Source organism: Balaenoptera borealis (genome assembly GCF_965194805.1).
Source record: "Balaenoptera borealis genome assembly, chromosome: 6".
NCBI classification, from domain to species: domain Eukaryota; kingdom Metazoa; phylum Chordata; class Mammalia; order Artiodactyla; family Balaenopteridae; genus Balaenoptera; species Balaenoptera borealis.
In genome coordinates, this window is record NC_138863.1 from 132,798,710 (window position 1) to 132,816,958 (window position 18,249).

Genomic DNA, 18,249 nt, shown 5'->3' on the forward strand with positions numbered 1-18,249 from the left:
GGCTTTGCGGAAAAAGCAGCCTTTTCCCTTTGGAAGTTTGGATTCTAGTGTCTCAGGGGCTGCTTGCCAAACCTTGATGTTGCCCAGGTTCTAGCCTCCGCAGGGACACTTGCGTAGTAAACGAGCACTTTCCCCCGAGAAACCGTGTTCCTGCCACGCTGGAAGAGAGTTAAGCCCGCAGTACTCTTTCATCCTGGGAAAGCGCAAGGCCACCCTGAGCCTCAGGGTAGTGCCTAAGTTTCCACCGGGCAAGCTCTGCGTGCCTCGGTTTCCATGAGGTCTCCACCGTTGTTGTGCTTCAATGGAACGCGAGGATAGCTTTCAGGACTCCAAGCACTCTGGCCATCGCACCGTTTCCCATGCTACCACACGGATTCCCCCCACGTCTCCTCTCTGCCTGCTGAGCAAAAAGCAGCCGTGTAGGTTCTTCGGAACACTTCTTCATGCACAGCCCAAGGGGGCACACTGCTCTCTCTCTTCCTTTGGAAACCTAGGTTGCCGCAGCTTGTCCCAACTCACGAAGACAGTCAGAGACGGTCTCATGTGCTGGGTAACGTGGACTCAGTGAGGACAAGGGCCCTACCTGCACTCAGAAAAACTCTCTGCTCAGCCTTCCATCCAGGAGCTCACACCGAGTGGCTCTTTGCTTAAGCAGGACGTCGATGTGAGGTCCAAGCTGAGCAAAGAGCACAATTCCTCCTTTACCCTGCTAGGCCCCGGAAGAGGTAGAGCCAAATAGGCCTCGCTCAGGCCAGCCCTCCTTCAGGGATCTTGCCACACTTCGAAGCCTACACAGTAAAAGGTACTTATCGAAGTTCTCAGATTTTCGCCATGCTCTCCCTCGGCAGCTCCACTACTGCAGGGACTCATGTTTGCTGTGAACTAGGATAGGTGGCCCTGCTTCGAAAAGCAGTCTTTTCCCCTCTGGAAATCTGGATTCTTGTAGCCTCGGAGCTGTTTGCGAAACCGTAGGAAGGCCCAGCTTTGACTTACTGCAGGCACGCCCGGGGAAGAAACGAGTATGTTCCCCCAGAGAAACAGGCTGCTTGCAAGTGTCGAGGGGAGCTTCTCAGGTGCCCAGTGTGTCCCGTTTGTTTCCCTTCGCAGCTCCCATCCTCAGGTACTTTTGCTGGGTTTTAATAAGGGTAGGGGGCTTTCGGAAAAAGCAGCCTTTTCCCTTTGGAAGTTTGGATTCTAGTGTCTCAGGGGCTGCTTGCCAAACCTTGATGTTGCCCAGGTTCTAGCCTCCCAGGTACACTTGCGTAGTAAACGAGCACTTTCCCCCGAGAAACCGTGTTCCTGCCACCCTGGAAGAGAGTTAAGCCCGCAGTACTCTTTCATCCTGGGAAAGCGCAAGGCCACCCTGAGCCTCAGGGTAGCGCCTAAGTTTCCACCGGGAAAGCTCTGCGTGCCTCGGTTTCCATGAGGTCTCCACCGTTGTTGTGCTTCAATGGAACGCGAGGATAGCTTTCAGGACTCCAAGCACTCTGGCCTCCGCACCGTTTCCCATGCTACCACACGGATTCCCCCCACGTCTCCTCTCTGCCTGCTGAGCAACAAGCAGCAGTGTAGGCCCTTCGAAACACTTCTTGCATGCACAGCCCAAGGCGGCACACTGCTCTCTCTCTTCCTTTGGAAACCTAGGTTGCTGCAGCTTGTCCCAGCTCACGAAGACAGTCAGAGCCGGTCTCATGTGGTGGGTAACGTGGACTCAGTGAGGACAAGGGCCTTACCTGCACTCAGAAAAACACTCTGCTCAACCTTCCATCCAGGAGCTCACACCAACTGGCGCGTTGGTTTAGCAGGACGTCGATGTGAGGTCCAAGCTAAGCAAAGAGCACAATTCCTCCTTTACCCTGCTAGGTCCCGGAAGGGGTAGAGCCAACTAGGCCTCGCTCAGGCCAGCCCTCCTTCAGGAATCTTGCCACACTACGAAGCCGTCAGAGTAAAAGCTACTTAGCGAAGTTCCCAGGGTTTCGCCATGCTCTCCCTCGGCAGCTCCACTACTGCAGGGACTCATGTTTGCTATGAACTAGGATAGGTGGCCCTGCTTCGAAAAGCAGTCTTTTCCCCTTTGGAAACCTGGATTCTTGTAGCCCCGGAGCTGTTTGCGAAACCCTAGGAAGGCCCAGGTTTTACTCACTGCAGGCACGCCCGGGGAGGAAACGAGTATAGTTCCCCCAGAGAAACAGGCTGCTTGCAAGTGTCGAGGGGAGCTTCTCAGGTGCCCAGGGTGTCCCGTTTGTTTCCCTTCGCAGCTCCCATGCTCAGGTACTTTTGCTGGGTTCTAATAAGGGTAGGGGGCTTTGCGGAAAAAGCAGCCTTTTCCCTTTGGAAGTTTGGATTCTAGTGTCTCAGGGGCTGCTTGCCAAACCTTGATGTTGCCCAGGTTCTAGCCTCCGCAGGTACACTTGCGTAGTAAACGAGCACTTTCCCCCGAGAAACCGTGTTCCTGCCACGCTGGAAGAGAGTTAAGCCCGCAGTACTCTTTCATCCTGGGAAAGCGCAAGGCCACCCTGAGCCTCAGGGTAGTGCCTAAGTTTCCACCGGGCAAGCTCTGCGTGCCTCGGTTTCCATGAGGTCTCCACCGTTGTTGTGCTTCAATGGAACGCGAGGATAGCTTTCAGGACTCCAAGCACTCTGGCCATCGCACCGTTTCCCATGCTACCACACGGATTCCCCCCACGTCTCCTCTCTGCCTGCTGAGCAAAAAGCAGCCGTGTAGGTTCTTCGGAACACTTCTTCATGCACAGCCCAAGGGGGCACACTGCTCTCTCTCTTCCTTGGGAAACCTAGGTTGCCGCAGCTTGTCCCAACTCACGAAGACAGTCAGAGCCGGTCTCATGTGCTGGGTAACGTGGACTCAGTGAGGACAAGGGCCCTACCTGCACTCAGAAAAACTCTCTGCTCAGCCTTCCATCCAGGAGCTCACACCGAGTGGCTCTTTGCTTAAGCAGGACGTCGATGTGAGGTCCAAGCTGAGCAAAGAGCACAATTCCTCCTTTACCCTGCTAGACCACGGAAGAGGTAGAGCCAACTAGGCCTCGCTCAGGCCAGCCCTCCTTCAGGGATCTTGCCACACTTCGAAGCCTGCACAGTTTAAGAACTTAGAGAAGTTCCCAGGGTTTCGCCTTGCTCTCCCTCGGCAGCTCCACTACTGCAGGGACTCATGTTTGCTGTGAACTAGGATAGGTGGCCCTGTTTCGAAAAGCAGTCTTTTCCCCTTTGGAATTCAGGATTGTTGTAGCCTCGGAGCTGTTTGTGAAACCCTAAGAAGGCCTAGCTTATAGTAACTGCAGGCACGCCCGGGGAGGAAACGAGTATGTTCCCCCAGAGAAACAGGCTGCTTGCAAGTGTCGAGGGGAGCTTTTCAGGTGCCCAGTGTGTCCTGTTTGTTTCCCTTCGCAGCTCCCATCCTGCAGGTACTCATGTTGGGTGCGAAGAAGTGTAGGTGGCTCTGCGGACAAGAGCAGCCTTTTTTCCCTTTGGAAGCTTGGATTCTAGTGTCTCAGGGGCTGCTTGCCAAACCTTGTTGTTGCCCAGGTTCTAGTCTCCGCAGGTACACTTGCGTAGTAAACGAGCACTTTCCCCCGAGAAACCGGGTTCCTGCCACGCTGGAAGAGAGTTAAGCCCGCAGACCTCGTTCCTCCTGGGAAAGTGCAAGGCCAACCTGAGCCCCAGGGTAGTGCCTAAGTTTCCACCAGGCAAGCTCTGCGTGCCTTGTTTTCCATGAGGTCTCCACCGTTGTTGTGCTTCAATGGAACGCGAGGATAGCTTTCAGGACTCCAAGCACACTGGCCTCCGCACCGTTTCCCATGCTACCACACGGATCCCCCCCACGTCTCCTCTCTGCCTGCTGAGCAACAAGCAGCAGTGTAGGCCCTTCGAGACACTTCTTGCATGCAAAGCCCAAGCCGGCACACTGCTCTCTCTCTTCCTTTGGAAACCTAGGTTGCCGCAGCTTGTCCCAGCTCACGAAGACAGTCAGAGCCGGTCTCATGTGCTGGGGAACGTGGACTCAGTGAGGACAAGGGCCCTACCTGCACTCAGAAAAACTCTCTGCTCAGCCTTCCATCCAGGAGCTCACACCGAGTGGCTCTTTGCTTAAGCAGGACGTCGATGTGAGGTCCAAGCTGAGCAAAGAGCACAATTCCTCCTTTACCGTGCTAGGCCCCGGAAGAGGTAGAGCCAACTAGGCCTCGCTCAGGCCAGCCCTCCTTCAGGAATCTTGCCACACTACGAAGCCTACACAGTAAAAGGTACTTAGCGAAGTTCCCAGGGTTTCGCCATGCTCTCCCTCGGCAGCTCCACTACTGCAGGGACTCATGTTTGCTGTGAACTAGGATAGGTGGCCCTGCTTCGAAAAGCAGTCTTTTCCCCTTTGGAAACCTGGATTCTTGTAGCCTCGGAGCTGTTTGCGAAACCCTAGGAAGGCCCAGCTTTTACTCACTGCAGGCACGCCCGGGGAGGACACGAGTATAGTTCCCCCAGAGAAACAGGCTGCTTGCAAGTGTCGAGGGGAGCTTCTCAGGTGCCCAGGGTGTCCCGTTTGTTTCCCTTCGCAGCTCCCATGCTCAGGTACTTTTGCTGGGTTCTAATAAGGGTAGGGGGCTTTGCGGAAAAAGCAGCCTTTTCCCTTTGGAAGTTTGGATTCTAGTGTCTCAGGGGCTGCTTGCCAAACCTTGATGTTGCCCAGGTTCTAGCCTCCGCAGGGACACTTGCGTAGTAAACGAGCACTTTCCCCCGAGAAACCGTGTTCCTGCCACGCTGGAAGAGAGTTAAGCCCGCAGTACTCTTTCATCCTGGGAAAGCGCAAGGCCACCCTGAGCCTCAGGGTAGTGCCTAAGTTTCCACCGGGCAAGCTCTGCGTGCCTCGGTTTCCATGAGGTCTCCACCGTTGTTGTGCTTCAATGGAACGCGAGGAGAGCTTTCAGGACTCCAAGCACTCTGGCCATCGCACCGTTTCCCATGCTACCACACGGATTCCCCCCACGTCTCCTCTCTGCCTGCTGAGCAAAAAGCAGCCGTGTAGGTTCTTCGGAACACTTCTTCATGCACAGCCCAAGGGGGCACACTGCTCTCTCTCTTCCTTTGGAAACCTAGGTTGCCGCAGCTTGTCCCAACTCACGAAGACAGTCAGAGACGGTCTCATGTGCTGGGTAACGTGGACTCAGTGAGGACAAGGGCCCTACCTGCACTCAGAAAAACTCTCTGCTCAGCCTTCCATCCAGGAGCTCACACCGAGTGGCTCTTTGCTTAAGCAGGACGTCGATGTGAGGTCCAAGCTGAGCAAAGAGCACAATTCCTCCTTTACCCTGCTAGACCACGGAAGAGGTAGAGCCAACTAGGCCTCGCTCAGGCCAGCCCTCCTTCAGGGATCTTGCCACACTTCGAAGCCTGCACAGTTTAAGAACTTAGAGAAGTTCCCAGGGTTTCGCCTTGCTCTCCCTCGGCAGCTCCACTACTGCAGGGACTCATGTTTGCTGTGAACTAGGATAGGTGGCCCTGTTTCGAAAAGCAGTCTTTTCCCCTTTGGAATTCAGGATTGTTGTAGCCTCGGAGCTGTTTGTGAAACCCTAAGAAGGCCTAGCTTATAGTAACTGCAGGCACGCCCGGGGAGGAAACGAGTATGTTCCCCCAGAGAAACAGGCTGCTTGCAAGTGTCGAGGGGAGCTTTTCAGGTGCCCAGTGTGTCCTGTTTGTTTCCCTTCGCAGCTCCCATCCTGCAGGTACTCATGTTGGGTGCGAAGAAGTGTAGGTGGCTCTGCGGACAAGAGCAGCCTTTTTTCCCTTTGGAAGCTTGGATTCTAGTGTCTCAGGGGCTGCTTGCCAAACCTTGTTGTTGCCCAGGTTCTAGTCTCCGCAGGTACACTTGCGTAGTAAACGAGCACTTTCCCCCGAGAAACCGGGTTCCTGCCACGCTGGAAGAGAGTTAAGCCCGCAGACCTCGTTCCTCCTGGGAAAGTGCAAGGCCAACCTGAGCCCCAGGGTAGTGCCTAAGTTTCCACCAGGCAAGCTCTGCGTGCCTTGTTTTCCATGAGGTCTCCACCGTTGTTGTGCTTCAATGGAACGCGAGGATAGCTTTCAGGACTCCAAGCACACTGGCCTCCGCACCGTTTCCCATGCTACCACACGGATCCCCCCCACGTCTCCTCTCTGCCTGCTGAGCAACAAGCAGCAGTGTAGGCCCTTCGAGACACTTCTTGCATGCAAAGCCCAAGCCGGCACACTGCTCTCTCTCTTCCTTTGGAAACCGAGGTTGCCGCAGCTTGTCCCAGCTCACGAAGACAGTCAGAGCCGGTCTCATGTGCTGGGGAACGTGGACTCAGTGAGGACAAGGGCCCTACCTGCACTCAGAAAAACACTCTGCACAGCCTTCCATCCAGGAGCTCACACCGACTGGCGCGTTGGTTTAGTAGGACCTCGATGTGAGGTCCAAGCTGAGCAAAGAGCACAATTCCTCCTTTACCCTGCTAGGCCCCGGAAGGGGTAGAGCCAACTAGGCCTCGCTCAGGCCAGCCCTCCTTCAGGAATCTTGCCACACTACGAAGCCTACACAGTAAAAGGTACTTAGCGAAGTTCCCAGGGTTTCGCCATGCTCTCCCTCGGCAGCTCCACTACTGCAGGGACTCATGTTTGCTGTGAACTAGGATAGGTGGCCCTGCTTCGAAAAGCAGTCTTTTCCCCTTTGGAAACCTGGATTCTTGTAGCCTCGGAGCTGTTTGCGAAACCCTAGGAAGGCCCAGCTTTTACTCACTGCAGGCACGCCCGGGGAGGAAACGAGTATAGTTCCCCCAGAGAAACAGGCTGCTTGCAAGTGTCGAGGGGAGCTTCTCAGGTGCCCAGGGTGTCCCGTTTGTTTCCCTTCGCAGCTCCCATGCTCAGGTACTTTTGCTGGGTTCTAATAAGGGTAGGGGGCTTTGCGGAAAAAGCAGCCTTTTCCCTTTGGAAGTTTGGATTCTAGTGTCTCAGGGGCTGCTTGCCAAACCTTGATGTTGCCCAGGTTCTAGCCTCCGCAGGGACACTTGCGTAGTAAACGAGCACTTTCCCCCGAGAAACCGTGTTCCTGCCACGCTGGAAGAGAGTTAAGCCCGCAGTACTCTTTCATCCTGGGAAAGCGCAAGGCCACCCTGAGCCTCAGGGTAGTGCCTAAGTTTCCACCGGGCAAGCTCTGCGTGCCTCGGTTTCCATGAGGTCTCCACCGTTGTTGTGCTTCAATGGAACGCGAGGATAGCTTTCAGGACTCCAAGCACTCTGGCCATCGCACCGTTTCCCATGCTACCACACGGATTCCCCCCACGTCTCCTCTCTGCCTGCTGAGCAAAAAGCAGCCGTGTAGGTTCTTCGGAACACTTCTTCATGCACAGCCCAAGGGGGCACACTGCTCTCTCTCTTCCTTGGGAAACCTAGGTTGCCGCAGCTTGTCCCAACTCACGAAGACAGTCAGAGCCGGTCTCATGTGCTGGGTAACGTGGACTCAGTGAGGACAAGGGCCCTACCTGCACTCAGAAAAACTCTCTGCTCAGCCTTCCATCCAGGAGCTCACACCGAGTGGCTCTTTGCTTAAGCAGGACGTCGATGTGAGGTCCAAGCTGAGCAAAGAGCACAATTCCTCCTTTACCCTGCTAGACCACGGAAGAGGTAGAGCCAACTAGGCCTCGCTCAGGCCAGCCCTCCTTCAGGGATCTTGCCACACTTCGAAGCCTGCACAGTTTAAGAACTTAGAGAAGTTCCCAGGGTTTCGCCATGCTCTCCCTCGGCAGCTCCACTACTGCAGGGACTCATGTTTGCTGTGAACTAGGATAGGTGGCCCTGTTTCGAAAAGCAGTCTTTTCCCCTTTGGAATTCAGGATTGTTGTAGCCTCGGAGCTGTTTGTGAAACCCTAAGAAGGCCTAGCTTATAGTAACTGCAGGCACGCCCGGGGAGGAAACGAGTATGTTCCCCCAGAGAAACAGGCTGCTTGCAAGTGTCGAGGGGAGCTTTTCAGGTGCCCAGTGTGTCCTGTTTGTTTCCCTTCGCAGCTCCCATCCTGCAGGTACTCATGTTGGGTGCGAAGAAGTGTAGGTGGCTCTGCGGACAAGAGCAGCCTTTTTTCCCTTTGGAAGCTTGGATTCTAGTGTCTCAGGGGCTGCTTGCCAAACCTTGTTGTTGCCCAGGTTCTAGTCTCCGCAGGTACACTTGCGTAGTAAACGAGCACTTTCCCCCGAGAAACCGGGTTCCTGCCACGCTGGAAGAGAGTTAAGCCCGCAGACCTCGTTCCTCCTGGGAAAGTGCAAGGCCAACCTGAGCCCCAGGGTAGTGCCTAAGTTTCCACCAGGCAAGCTCTGCGTGCCTTGTTTTCCATGAGGTCTCCACCGTTGTTGTGCTTCAATGGAACGCGAGGATAGCTTTCAGGACTCCAAGCACACTGGCCTCCGCACCGTTTCCCATGCTACCACACGGATCCCCCCCACGTCTCCTCTCTGCCTGCTGAGCAACAAGCAGCAGTGTAGGCCCTTCGAGACACTTCTTGCATGCAAAGCCCAAGCCGGCACACTGCTCTCTCTCTTCCTTTGGAAACCGAGGTTGCCGCAGCTTGTCCCAGCTCACGAAGACAGTCAGAGCCGGTCTCATGTGCTGGGGAACGTGGACTCAGTGAGGACAAGGGCCCTACCTGCACTCAGAAAAACTCTCTGCTCAGCCTTCCATCCAGGAGCTCACACCGAGTGGCTCTTTGCTTAAGCAGGACGTCGATGTGAGGTCCAAGCTGAGCAAAGAGCACAATTCCTCCTTTACCCTGCTAGACCACGGAAGAGGTAGAGCCAACTAGGCCTCGCTCAGGCCAGCCCTCCTTCAGGGATCTTGCCACACTTCGAAGCCTGCACAGTTTAAGAACTTAGAGAAGTTCCCAGGGTTTCGCCTTGCTCTCCCTCGGCAGCTCCACTACTGCAGGGACTCATGTTTGCTGTGAACTAGGATAGGTGGCCCTGTTTCGAAAAGCAGTCTTTTCCCCTTTGGAATTCAGGATTGTTGTAGCCTCGGAGCTGTTTGTGAAACCCTAAGAAGGCCTAGCTTATAGTAACTGCAGGCACGCCCGGGGAGGAAACGAGTATGTTCCCCCAGAGAAACAGGCTGCTTGCAAGTGTCGAGGGGAGCTTTTCAGGTGCCCAGTGTGTCCTGTTTGTTTCCCTTCGCAGCTCCCATCCTGCAGGTACTCATGTTGGGTGCGAAGAAGTGTAGGTGGCTCTGCGGACAAGAGCAGCCTTTTTTCCCTTTGGAAGCTTGGATTCTAGTGTCTCAGGGGCTGCTTGCCAAACCTTGATGTTGCCCAGCTTCTAGCCTCCGCAGGTACACTTGCGTAGTAAACGAGCACTTTCCCCCGAGAAACCGGGTTCCTGCCACGCTGGAAGAGAGTTAAGCCCGCAGTACTCTTTCATCCTGGGAAAGCGCAACGCCACCCTGAGCCTCAGGGTAGCGCCTAAGTTTCCACCGGGAAAGCTCTGCGTGCCTCGGTTTCCATGAGGTCTCCACCGTTGTTGTGCTTCAATGGAACGCGAGGATAGCTTTCAGGACTCCAAGCACACTGGCCTCCGCACCGTTTCCCATGCTACCACACGGATCCCCCCCACGTCTCCTCTCTGCCTGCTGAGCAACAAGCAGCAGTGTAGGCCGTTCGAGACACTTCTTGCATGCAAAGCCCAAGCCGGCACACTGCTCTCTCTCTTCCTTTGGAAACCGAGGTTGCCGCAGCTTGTCCCAGCTCACGAAGACAGTCAGAGCCGGTCTCATGTGCTGGGGAACGTGGACTCAGTGAGGACAAGGGCCCTACCTGCACTCAGAAAAACACTCTGCACAGCCTTCCATCCAGGAGCTCACACCGACTGGCGCGTTGGTTTAGTAGGACCTCGATGTGAGGTCCAAGCTGAGCAAAGAGCACAATTCCTCCTTTACCCTGCTAGGCCCCGGAAGGGGTAGAGCCAACTAGGCCTCGCTCAGGCCAGCCCTCCTTCAGGAATCTTGCCACATACGAAGCCTACACAGTAAAAGGTACTTAGCGAAGTTCCCAGGGTTTCGCCATGCTCTCCCTCGGCAGCTCCACTACTGCAGGGACTCATGTTTGCTGTGAACTAGGATAGGTGGCCCTGCTTCGAAAAGCAGTCTTTTCCCCTTTGGAAACCTGAATTCTTGTAGCCTCGGAGCTGTTTGCGAAACCCTAGGAAGGCCCAGCTTTTACTCACTGCAGGCACGCCCGGGGAGGAAACGAGTATAGTTCCCCCAGAGAAACAGGCTGCTTGCAAGTGTCGAGGGGAGCTTCTCAGGTGCCCAGGGTGTCCCGTTTGTTTCCCTTCGCAGCTCCCATGCTCAGGTACTTTTGCTGGGTTCTAATAAGGGTAGGGGGCTTTGCGGAAAAAGCAGCCTTTTCCCTTTGGAAGTTTGGATTCTAGTGTCTCAGGGGCTGCTTGCCAAACCTTGATGTTGCCCAGGTTCTAGCCTCCGCAGGGACACTTGCGTAGTAAACGAGCACTTTCCCCCGAGAAACCGTGTTCCTGCCACGCTGGAAGAGAGTTAAGCCCGCAGTACTCTTTCATCCTGGGAAAGCGCAAGGCCACCCTGAGCCTCAGGGTAGTGCCTAAGTTTCCACCGGGCAAGCTCTGCGTGCCTCGGTTTCCATGAGGTCTCCACCGTTGTTGTGCTTCAATGGAACGCGAGGAGAGCTTTCAGGACTCCAAGCACTCTGGCCATCGCACCGTTTCCCATGCTACCACACGGATTCCCCCCACGTCTCCTCTCTGCCTGCTGAGCAAAAAGCAGCCGTGTAGGTTCTTCGGAACACTTCTTCATGCACAGCCCAAGGGGGCACACTGCTCTCTCTCTTCCTTGGGAAACCTAGGTTGCCGCAGCTTGTCCCAACTCACGAAGACAGTCAGAGCCGGTCTCATGTGCTGGGTAACGTGGACTCAGTGAGGACAAGGGCCCTACCTGCACTCAGAAAAACTCTCTGCTCAGCCTTCCATCCAGGAGCTCACACCGAGTGGCTCTTTGCTTAAGCAGGACGTCGATGTGAGGTCCAAGCTGAGCAAAGAGCACAATTCCTCCTTTACCCTGCTAGACCACGGAAGAGGTAGAGCCAACTAGGCCTCGCTCAGGCCAGCCCTCCTTCAGGGATCTTGCCACACTTCGAAGCCTGCACAGTTTAAGAACTTAGAGAAGTTCCCAGGGTTTCGCCTTGCTCTCCCTCGGCAGCTCCACTACTGCAGGGATTCATGTTTGCTGTGAACTAGGATAGGTGGCCCTGTTTCGAAAAGCAGTCTTTTCCCCTTTGGAATTCAGGATTGTTGTAGCCTCGGAGCTGTTTGTGAAACCCTAAGAAGGCCTAGCTTATAGTAACTGCAGGCACGCCCGGGGAGGAAACGAGTATGTTCCCCCAGAGAAACAGGCTGCTTGCAAGTGTCGAGGGGAGCTTTTCAGGTGCCCAGTGTGTCCTGTTTGTTTCCCTTCGCAGCTCCCATCCTGCAGGTACTCATGTTGGGTGCGAAGAAGTGTAGGTGGCTCTGCGGACAAGAGCAGCCTTTTTTCCCTTTGGAAGCTTGGATTCTAGTGTCTCAGGGGCTGCTTGCCAAACCTTGTTGTTGCCCAGGTTCTAGTCTCCGCAGGTACACTTGCGTAGTAAACGAGCACTTTCCCCCGAGAAACCGGGTTCCTGCCACGCTGGAAGAGAGTTAAGCCCGCAGACCTCGTTCCTCCTGGGAAAGTGCAAGGCCAACCTGAGCCCCAGGGTAGTGCCTAAGTTTCCACCAGGCAAGCTCTGCGTGCCTTGTTTTCCATGAGGTCTCCACCGTTGTTGTGCTTCAATGGAACGCGAGGATAGCTTTCAGGACTCCAAGCACACTGGCCTCCGCACCGTTTCCCATGCTACCACACGGATCCCCCCCACGTCTCCTCTCTGCCTGCTGAGCAACAAGCAGAAGTGTAGGCCCTTCGAGACACTTCTTGCATGCAAAGCCCAAGGCGGCACACTGCTCTCTCTCTTCCTTTGGAAACCGAGGTTGCCGCAGCTTGTCCCAGCTCACGAAGACAGTCAGAGCCGGTCTCATGTGCTGGGGAACGTGGACTCAGTGAGGACAAGGGCCCTACCTGCACTCAGAAAAACACTCTGCACAGCCTTCCATCCAGGAGCTCACACCGACTGGCGCGTTGGTTTAGTAGGACCTCGATGTGAGGTCCAAGCTGAGCAAAGAGCACAATTCCTCCTTTACCCTGCTAGGCCCCGGAAGGGGTAGAGCCAACTAGGCCTCGCTCAGGCCAGCCCTCCTTCAGGAATCTTGCCACACTACGAAGCCTACACAGTAAAAGGTACTTAGCGAAGTTCCCAGGGTTTCGCCATGCTCTCCCTCGGCAGCTCCACTACTGCAGGGACTCATGTTTGCTGTGAACTAGGATAGGTGGCCCTGCTTCGAAAAGCAGTCTTTTCCCCTTTGGAAACCTGGATTCTTGTAGCCTCGGAGCTGTTTGCGAAACCCTAGGAAGGCCCAGCTTTTACTCACTGCAGGCACGCCCGGGGAGGACACGAGTATAGTTCCCCCAGAGAAACAGGCTGCTTGCAAGTGTCGAGGGGAGCTTCTCAGGTGCCCAGGGTGTCCCGTTTGTTTCCCTTCGCAGCTCCCATGCTCAGGTACTTTTGCTGGGTTCTAATAAGGGTAGGGGGCTTTGCGGAAAAAGCAGCCTTTTCCCTTTGGAAGTTTGGATTCTAGTGTCTCAGGGGCTGCTTGCCAAACCTTGATGTTGCCCAGGTTCTAGCCTCCGCAGGGACACTTGCGTAGTAAACGAGCACTTTCCCCCGAGAAACCGTGTTCCTGCCACGCTGGAAGAGAGTTAAGCCCGCAGTACTCTTTCATCCTGGGAAAGCGCAAGGCCACCCTGAGCCTCAGGGTAGTGCCTAAGTTTCCACCGGGCAAGCTCTGCGTGCCTCGGTTTCCATGAGGTCTCCACCGTTGTTGTGCTTCAATGGAACGCGAGGAGAGCTTTCAGGACTCCAAGCACTCTGGCCATCGCACCGTTTCCCATGCTACCACACGGATTCCCCCCACGTCTCCTCTCTGCCTGCTGAGCAAAAAGCAGCCGTGTAGGTTCTTCGGAACACTTCTTCATGCACAGCCCAAGGGGGCACACTGCTCTCTCTCTTCCTTGGGAAACCTAGGTTGCCGCAGCTTGTCCCAACTCACGAAGACAGTCAGAGCCGGTCTCATGTGCTGGGTAACGTGGACTCAGTGAGGACAAGGGCCCTACCTGCACTCAGAAAAACTCTCTGCTCAGCCTTCCATCCAGGAGCTCACACCGAGTGGCTCTTTGCTTAAGCAGGACGTCGATGTGAGGTCCAAGCTGAGCAAAGAGCACAATTCCTCCTTTACCCTGCTAGACCACGGAAGAGGTAGAGCCAACTAGGCCTCGCTCAGGCCAGCCCTCCTTCAGGGATCTTGCCACACTTCGAAGCCTGCACAGTTTAAGAACTTAGAGAAGTTCCCAGGGTTTCGCCTTGCTCTCCCTCGGCAGCTCCACTACTGCAGGGACTCATGTTTGCTGTGAACTAGGATAGGTGGCCCTGTTTCGAAAAGCAGTCTTTTCCCCTTTGGAATTCAGGATTGTTGTAGCCTCGGAGCTGTTTGTGAAACCCTAAGAAGGCCTAGCTTATAGTAACTGCAGGCACGCCCGGGGAGGAAACGAGTATGTTCCCCCAGAGAAACAGGCTGCTTGCAAGTGTCGAGGGGAGCTTTTCAGGTGCCCAGTGTGTCCTGTTTGTTTCCCTTCGCAGCTCCCATCCTGCAGGTACTCATGTTGGGTGCGAAGAAGTGTAGGTGGCTCTGCGGACAAGAGCAGCCTTTTTTCCCTTTGGAAGCTTGGATTCTAGTGTCTCAGGGGCTGCTTGCCAAACCTTGTTGTTGCCCAGGTTCTAGTCTCCGCAGGTACACTTGCGTAGTAAACGAGCACTTTCCCCCGAGAAACCGGGTTCCTGCCACGCTGGAAGAGAGTTAAGCCCGCAGACCTCGTTCCTCCTGGGAAAGTGCAAGGCCAACCTGAGCCCCAGGGTAGTGCCTAAGTTTCCACCAGGCAAGCTCTGCGTGCCTTGTTTTCCATGAGGTCTCCACCGTTGTTGTGCTTCAATGGAACGCGAGGATAGCTTTCAGGACTCCAAGCACACTGGCCTCCGCACCGTTTCCCATGCTACCACACGGATCCCCCCCACGTCTCCTCTCTGCCTGCTGAGCAACAAGCAGCAGTGTAGGCCCTTCGAGACACTTCTTGCATGCAAAGCCCAAGCCGGCACACTGCTCTCTCTCTTCCTTTGGAAACCGAGGTTGCCGCAGCTTGTCCCAGCTCACGAAGACAGTCAGAGCCGGTCTCATGTGCTGGGGAACGTGGACTCAGTGAGGACAAGGGCCCTACCTGCACTCAGAAAAACACTCTGCACAGCCTTCCATCCAGGAGCTCACACCGACTGGCGCGTTGGTTTAGTAGGACCTCGATGTGAGGTCCAAGCTGAGCAAAGAGCACAATTCCTCCTTTACCCTGCTAGGCCCCGGAAGGGGTAGAGCCAACTAGGCCTCGCTCAGGCCAGCCCTCCTTCAGGAATCTTGCCACACTACGAAGCCTACACAGTAAAAGGTACTTAGCGAAGTTCCCAGGGTTTCGCCATGCTCTCCCTCGGCAGCTCCACTACTGCAGGGACTCATGTTTGCTGTGAACTAGGATAGGTGGCCCTGCTTCGAAAAGCAGTCTTTTCCCCTTTGGAAACCTGGATTCTTGTAGCCTCGGAGCTGTTTGCGAAACCCTAGGAAGGCCCAGCTTTTACTCACTGCAGGCACGCCCGGGGAGGACACGAGTATAGTTCCCCCAGAGAAACAGGCTGCTTGCAAGTGTCGAGGGGAGCTTCTCAGGTGCCCAGGGTGTCCCGTTTGTTTCCCTTCGCAGCTCCCATGCTCAGGTACTTTTGCTGGGTTCTAATAAGGGTAGGGGGCTTTGCGGAAAAAGCAGCCTTTTCCCTTTGGAAGTTTGGATTCTAGTGTCTCAGGGGCTGCTTGCCAAACCTTGATGTTGCCCAGGTTCTAGCCTCCGCAGGGACACTTGCGTAGTAAACGAGCACTTTCCCCCGAGAAACCGTGTTCCTGCCACGCTGGAAGAGAGTTAAGCCCGCAGTACTCTTTCATCCTGGGAAAGCGCAAGGCCACCCTGAGCCTCAGGGTAGTGCCTAAGTTTCCACCGGGCAAGCTCTGCGTGCCTCGGTTTCCATGAGGTCTCCACCGTTGTTGTGCTTCAATGGAACGCGAGGAGAGCTTTCAGGACTCCAAGCACTCTGGCCATCGCACCGTTTCCCATGCTACCACACGGATTCCCCCCACGTCTCCTCTCTGCCTGCTGAGCAAAAAGCAGCCGTGTAGGTTCTTCGGAACACTTCTTCATGCACAGCCCAAGGGGGCACACTGCTCTCTCTCTTCCTTGGGAAACCTAGGTTGCCGCAGCTTGTCCCAACTCACGAAGACAGTCAGAGCCGGTCTCATGTGCTGGGTAACGTGGACTCAGTGAGGACAAGGGCCCTACCTGCACTCAGAAAAACTCTCTGCTCAGCCTTCCATCCAGGAGCTCACACCGAGTGGCTCTTTGCTTAAGCAGGACGTCGATGTGAGGTCCAAGCTGAGCAAAGAGCACAATTCCTCCTTTACCCTGCTAGACCACGGAAGAGGTAGAGCCAACTAGGCCTCGCTCAGGCCAGCCCTCCTTCAGGGATCTTGCCACACTTCGAAGCCTGCACAGTTTAAGAACTTAGAGAAGTTCCCAGGGTTTCGCCTTGCTCTCCCTCGGCAGCTCCACTACTGCAGGGACTCATGTTTGCTGTGAACTAGGATAGGTGGCCCTGTTTCGAAAAGCAGTCTTTTCCCCTTTGGAATTCAGGATTGTTGTAGCCTCGGAGCTGTTTGTGAAACCCTAAGAAGGCCTAGCTTATAGTAACTGCAGGCACGCCCGGGGAGGAAACGAGTATGTTCCCCCAGAGAAACAGGCTGCTTGCAAGTGTCGAGGGGAGCTTTTCAGGTGCCCAGTGTGTCCTGTTTGTTTCCCTTCGCAGCTCCCATCCTGCAGGTACTCATGTTGGGTGCGAAGAAGTGTAGGTGGCTCTGCGGACAAGAGCAGCCTTTTTTCCCTTTGGAAGCTTGGATTCTAGTGTCTCAGGGGCTGCTTGCCAAACCTTGATGTTGCCCAGGTTCTAGTCTCCGCAGGTACACTTGCGTAGTAAACGAGCACTTTCCCCCGAGAAACCGGGTTCCTGCCACGCTGGAAGAGAGTTAAGCCCGCAGACCTCGTTCCTCCTGGGAAAGTGCAAGGCCAACCTGAGCCCCAGGGTAGTGCCTAAGTTTCCACCAGGCAAGCTCTGCGTGCCTTGTTTTCCATGAGGTCTCCACCGTTGTTGTGCTTCAATGGAACTCGAGGATAGCTTTCAGGACTCCAAGCACACTGGCCTCCGCACCGTTTCCCATGCTACCACACGGATCCCCCCCACGTCTCCTCTCTGCCTGCTGAGCAACAAGCAGCAGTGTAGGCCCTTCGAGACACTTCTTGCATGCAAAGCCCAAGCCGGCACACTGCTCTCTCTCTTCCTTTGGAAACCGAGGTTGCCGCAGCTTGTCCCAGCTCACGAAGACAGTCAGAGCCGGTCTCATGTGCTGGGGAACGTGGACTCAGTGAGGACAAGGGCCCTACCTGCACTCAGAAAAACACTCTGCACAGCCTTCCATCCAGGAGCTCACACCGACTGGCGCGTTGGTTTAGTAGGACCTCGATGTGAGGTCCAAGCTGAGCAAAGAGCACAATTCCTCCTTTACCCTGCTAGGCCCCGGAAGGGGTAGAGCCAACTAGGCCTCGCTCAGGCCAGCCCTCCTTCAGGAATCTTGCCACACTACGAAGCCTACACAGTAAAAGGTACTTAGCGAAGTTCCCAGGGTTTCGCCATGCTCTCCCTCGGCAGCTCCACTACTGCAGGGACTCATGTTTGCTGTGAACTAGGATAGGTGGCCCTGCTTCGAAAAGCAGTCTTTTCCCCTTTGGAAACCTGGATTCTTGTAGCCTCGGAGCTGTTTGCGAAACCCTAGGAAGGCCCAGCTTTTACTCACTGCAGGCATGCCCGGGGAGGAAACGAGTATAGTTCCCCCAGAGAAACAGGCTGCTTGCAAGTGTCGAGGGGAGCTTCTCAGGTGCCCAGGGTGTCCCGTTTGTTTCCCTTCGCAGCTCCCATGCTCAGGTACTTTTGCTGGGTTCTAATAAGGGTAGGGGGCTTTGCGGAAAAAGCAGCCTTTTCCCTTTGGAAGTTTGGATTCTAGTGTCTCAGGGGCTGCTTGCCAAACCTTGATGTTGCCCAGGTTCTAGCCTCCGCAGGGACACTTGCGTAGTAAACGAGCACTTTCCCCCGAGAAACCGTGTTCCTGCCACGCTGGAAGAGAGTTAAGCCCGCAGTACTCTTTCATCCTGGGAAAGCGCAAGGCCACCCTGAGCCTCAGGGTAGTGCCTAAGTTTCCACCGGGCAAGCTCTGCGTGCCTCGGTTTCCATGAGGTCTCCACCGTTGTTGTGCTTCAATGGAACGCGAGGATAGCTTTCAGGACTCCAAGCACTCTGGCCATCGCACCGTTTCCCATGCTACCACACGGATTCCCCCCACGTCTCCTCTCTGCCTGCTGAGCAAAAAGCAGCCGTGTAGGTTCTTCGGAACACTTCTTCATGCACAGCCCAAGGGGGCACACTGCTCTCTCTCTTCCTTTGGAAACCTAGGTTGCCGCAGCTTGTCCCAACTCACGAAGACAGTCAGAGCCGGTCTCATGTGCTGGGTAACGTGGACTCAGTGAGGACAAGGGCCCTACCTGCACTCAGAAAAACTCTCTGCTCAGCCTTCCATCCAGGAGCTCACACCGAGTGGCTCTTTGCTTAAGCAGGACGTCGATGTGAGGTCCAAGCTGAGCAAAGAGCACAATTCCTCCTTTACCCTGCTAGACCACGGAAGAGGTAGAGCCAACTAGGCCTCGCTCAGGCCAGCCCTCCTTCAGGGATCTTGCCACACTTCGAAGCCTGCACAGTTTAAGAACTTAGAGAAGTTCCCAGGGTTTCGCCTTGCTCTCCCTCGGCAGCTCCACTACTGCAGGGACTCATGTTTGCTGTGAACTAGGATAGGTGGCCCTGTTTCGAAAAGCAGTCTTTTCCCCTTTGGAATTCAGGATTGTTGTAGCCTCGG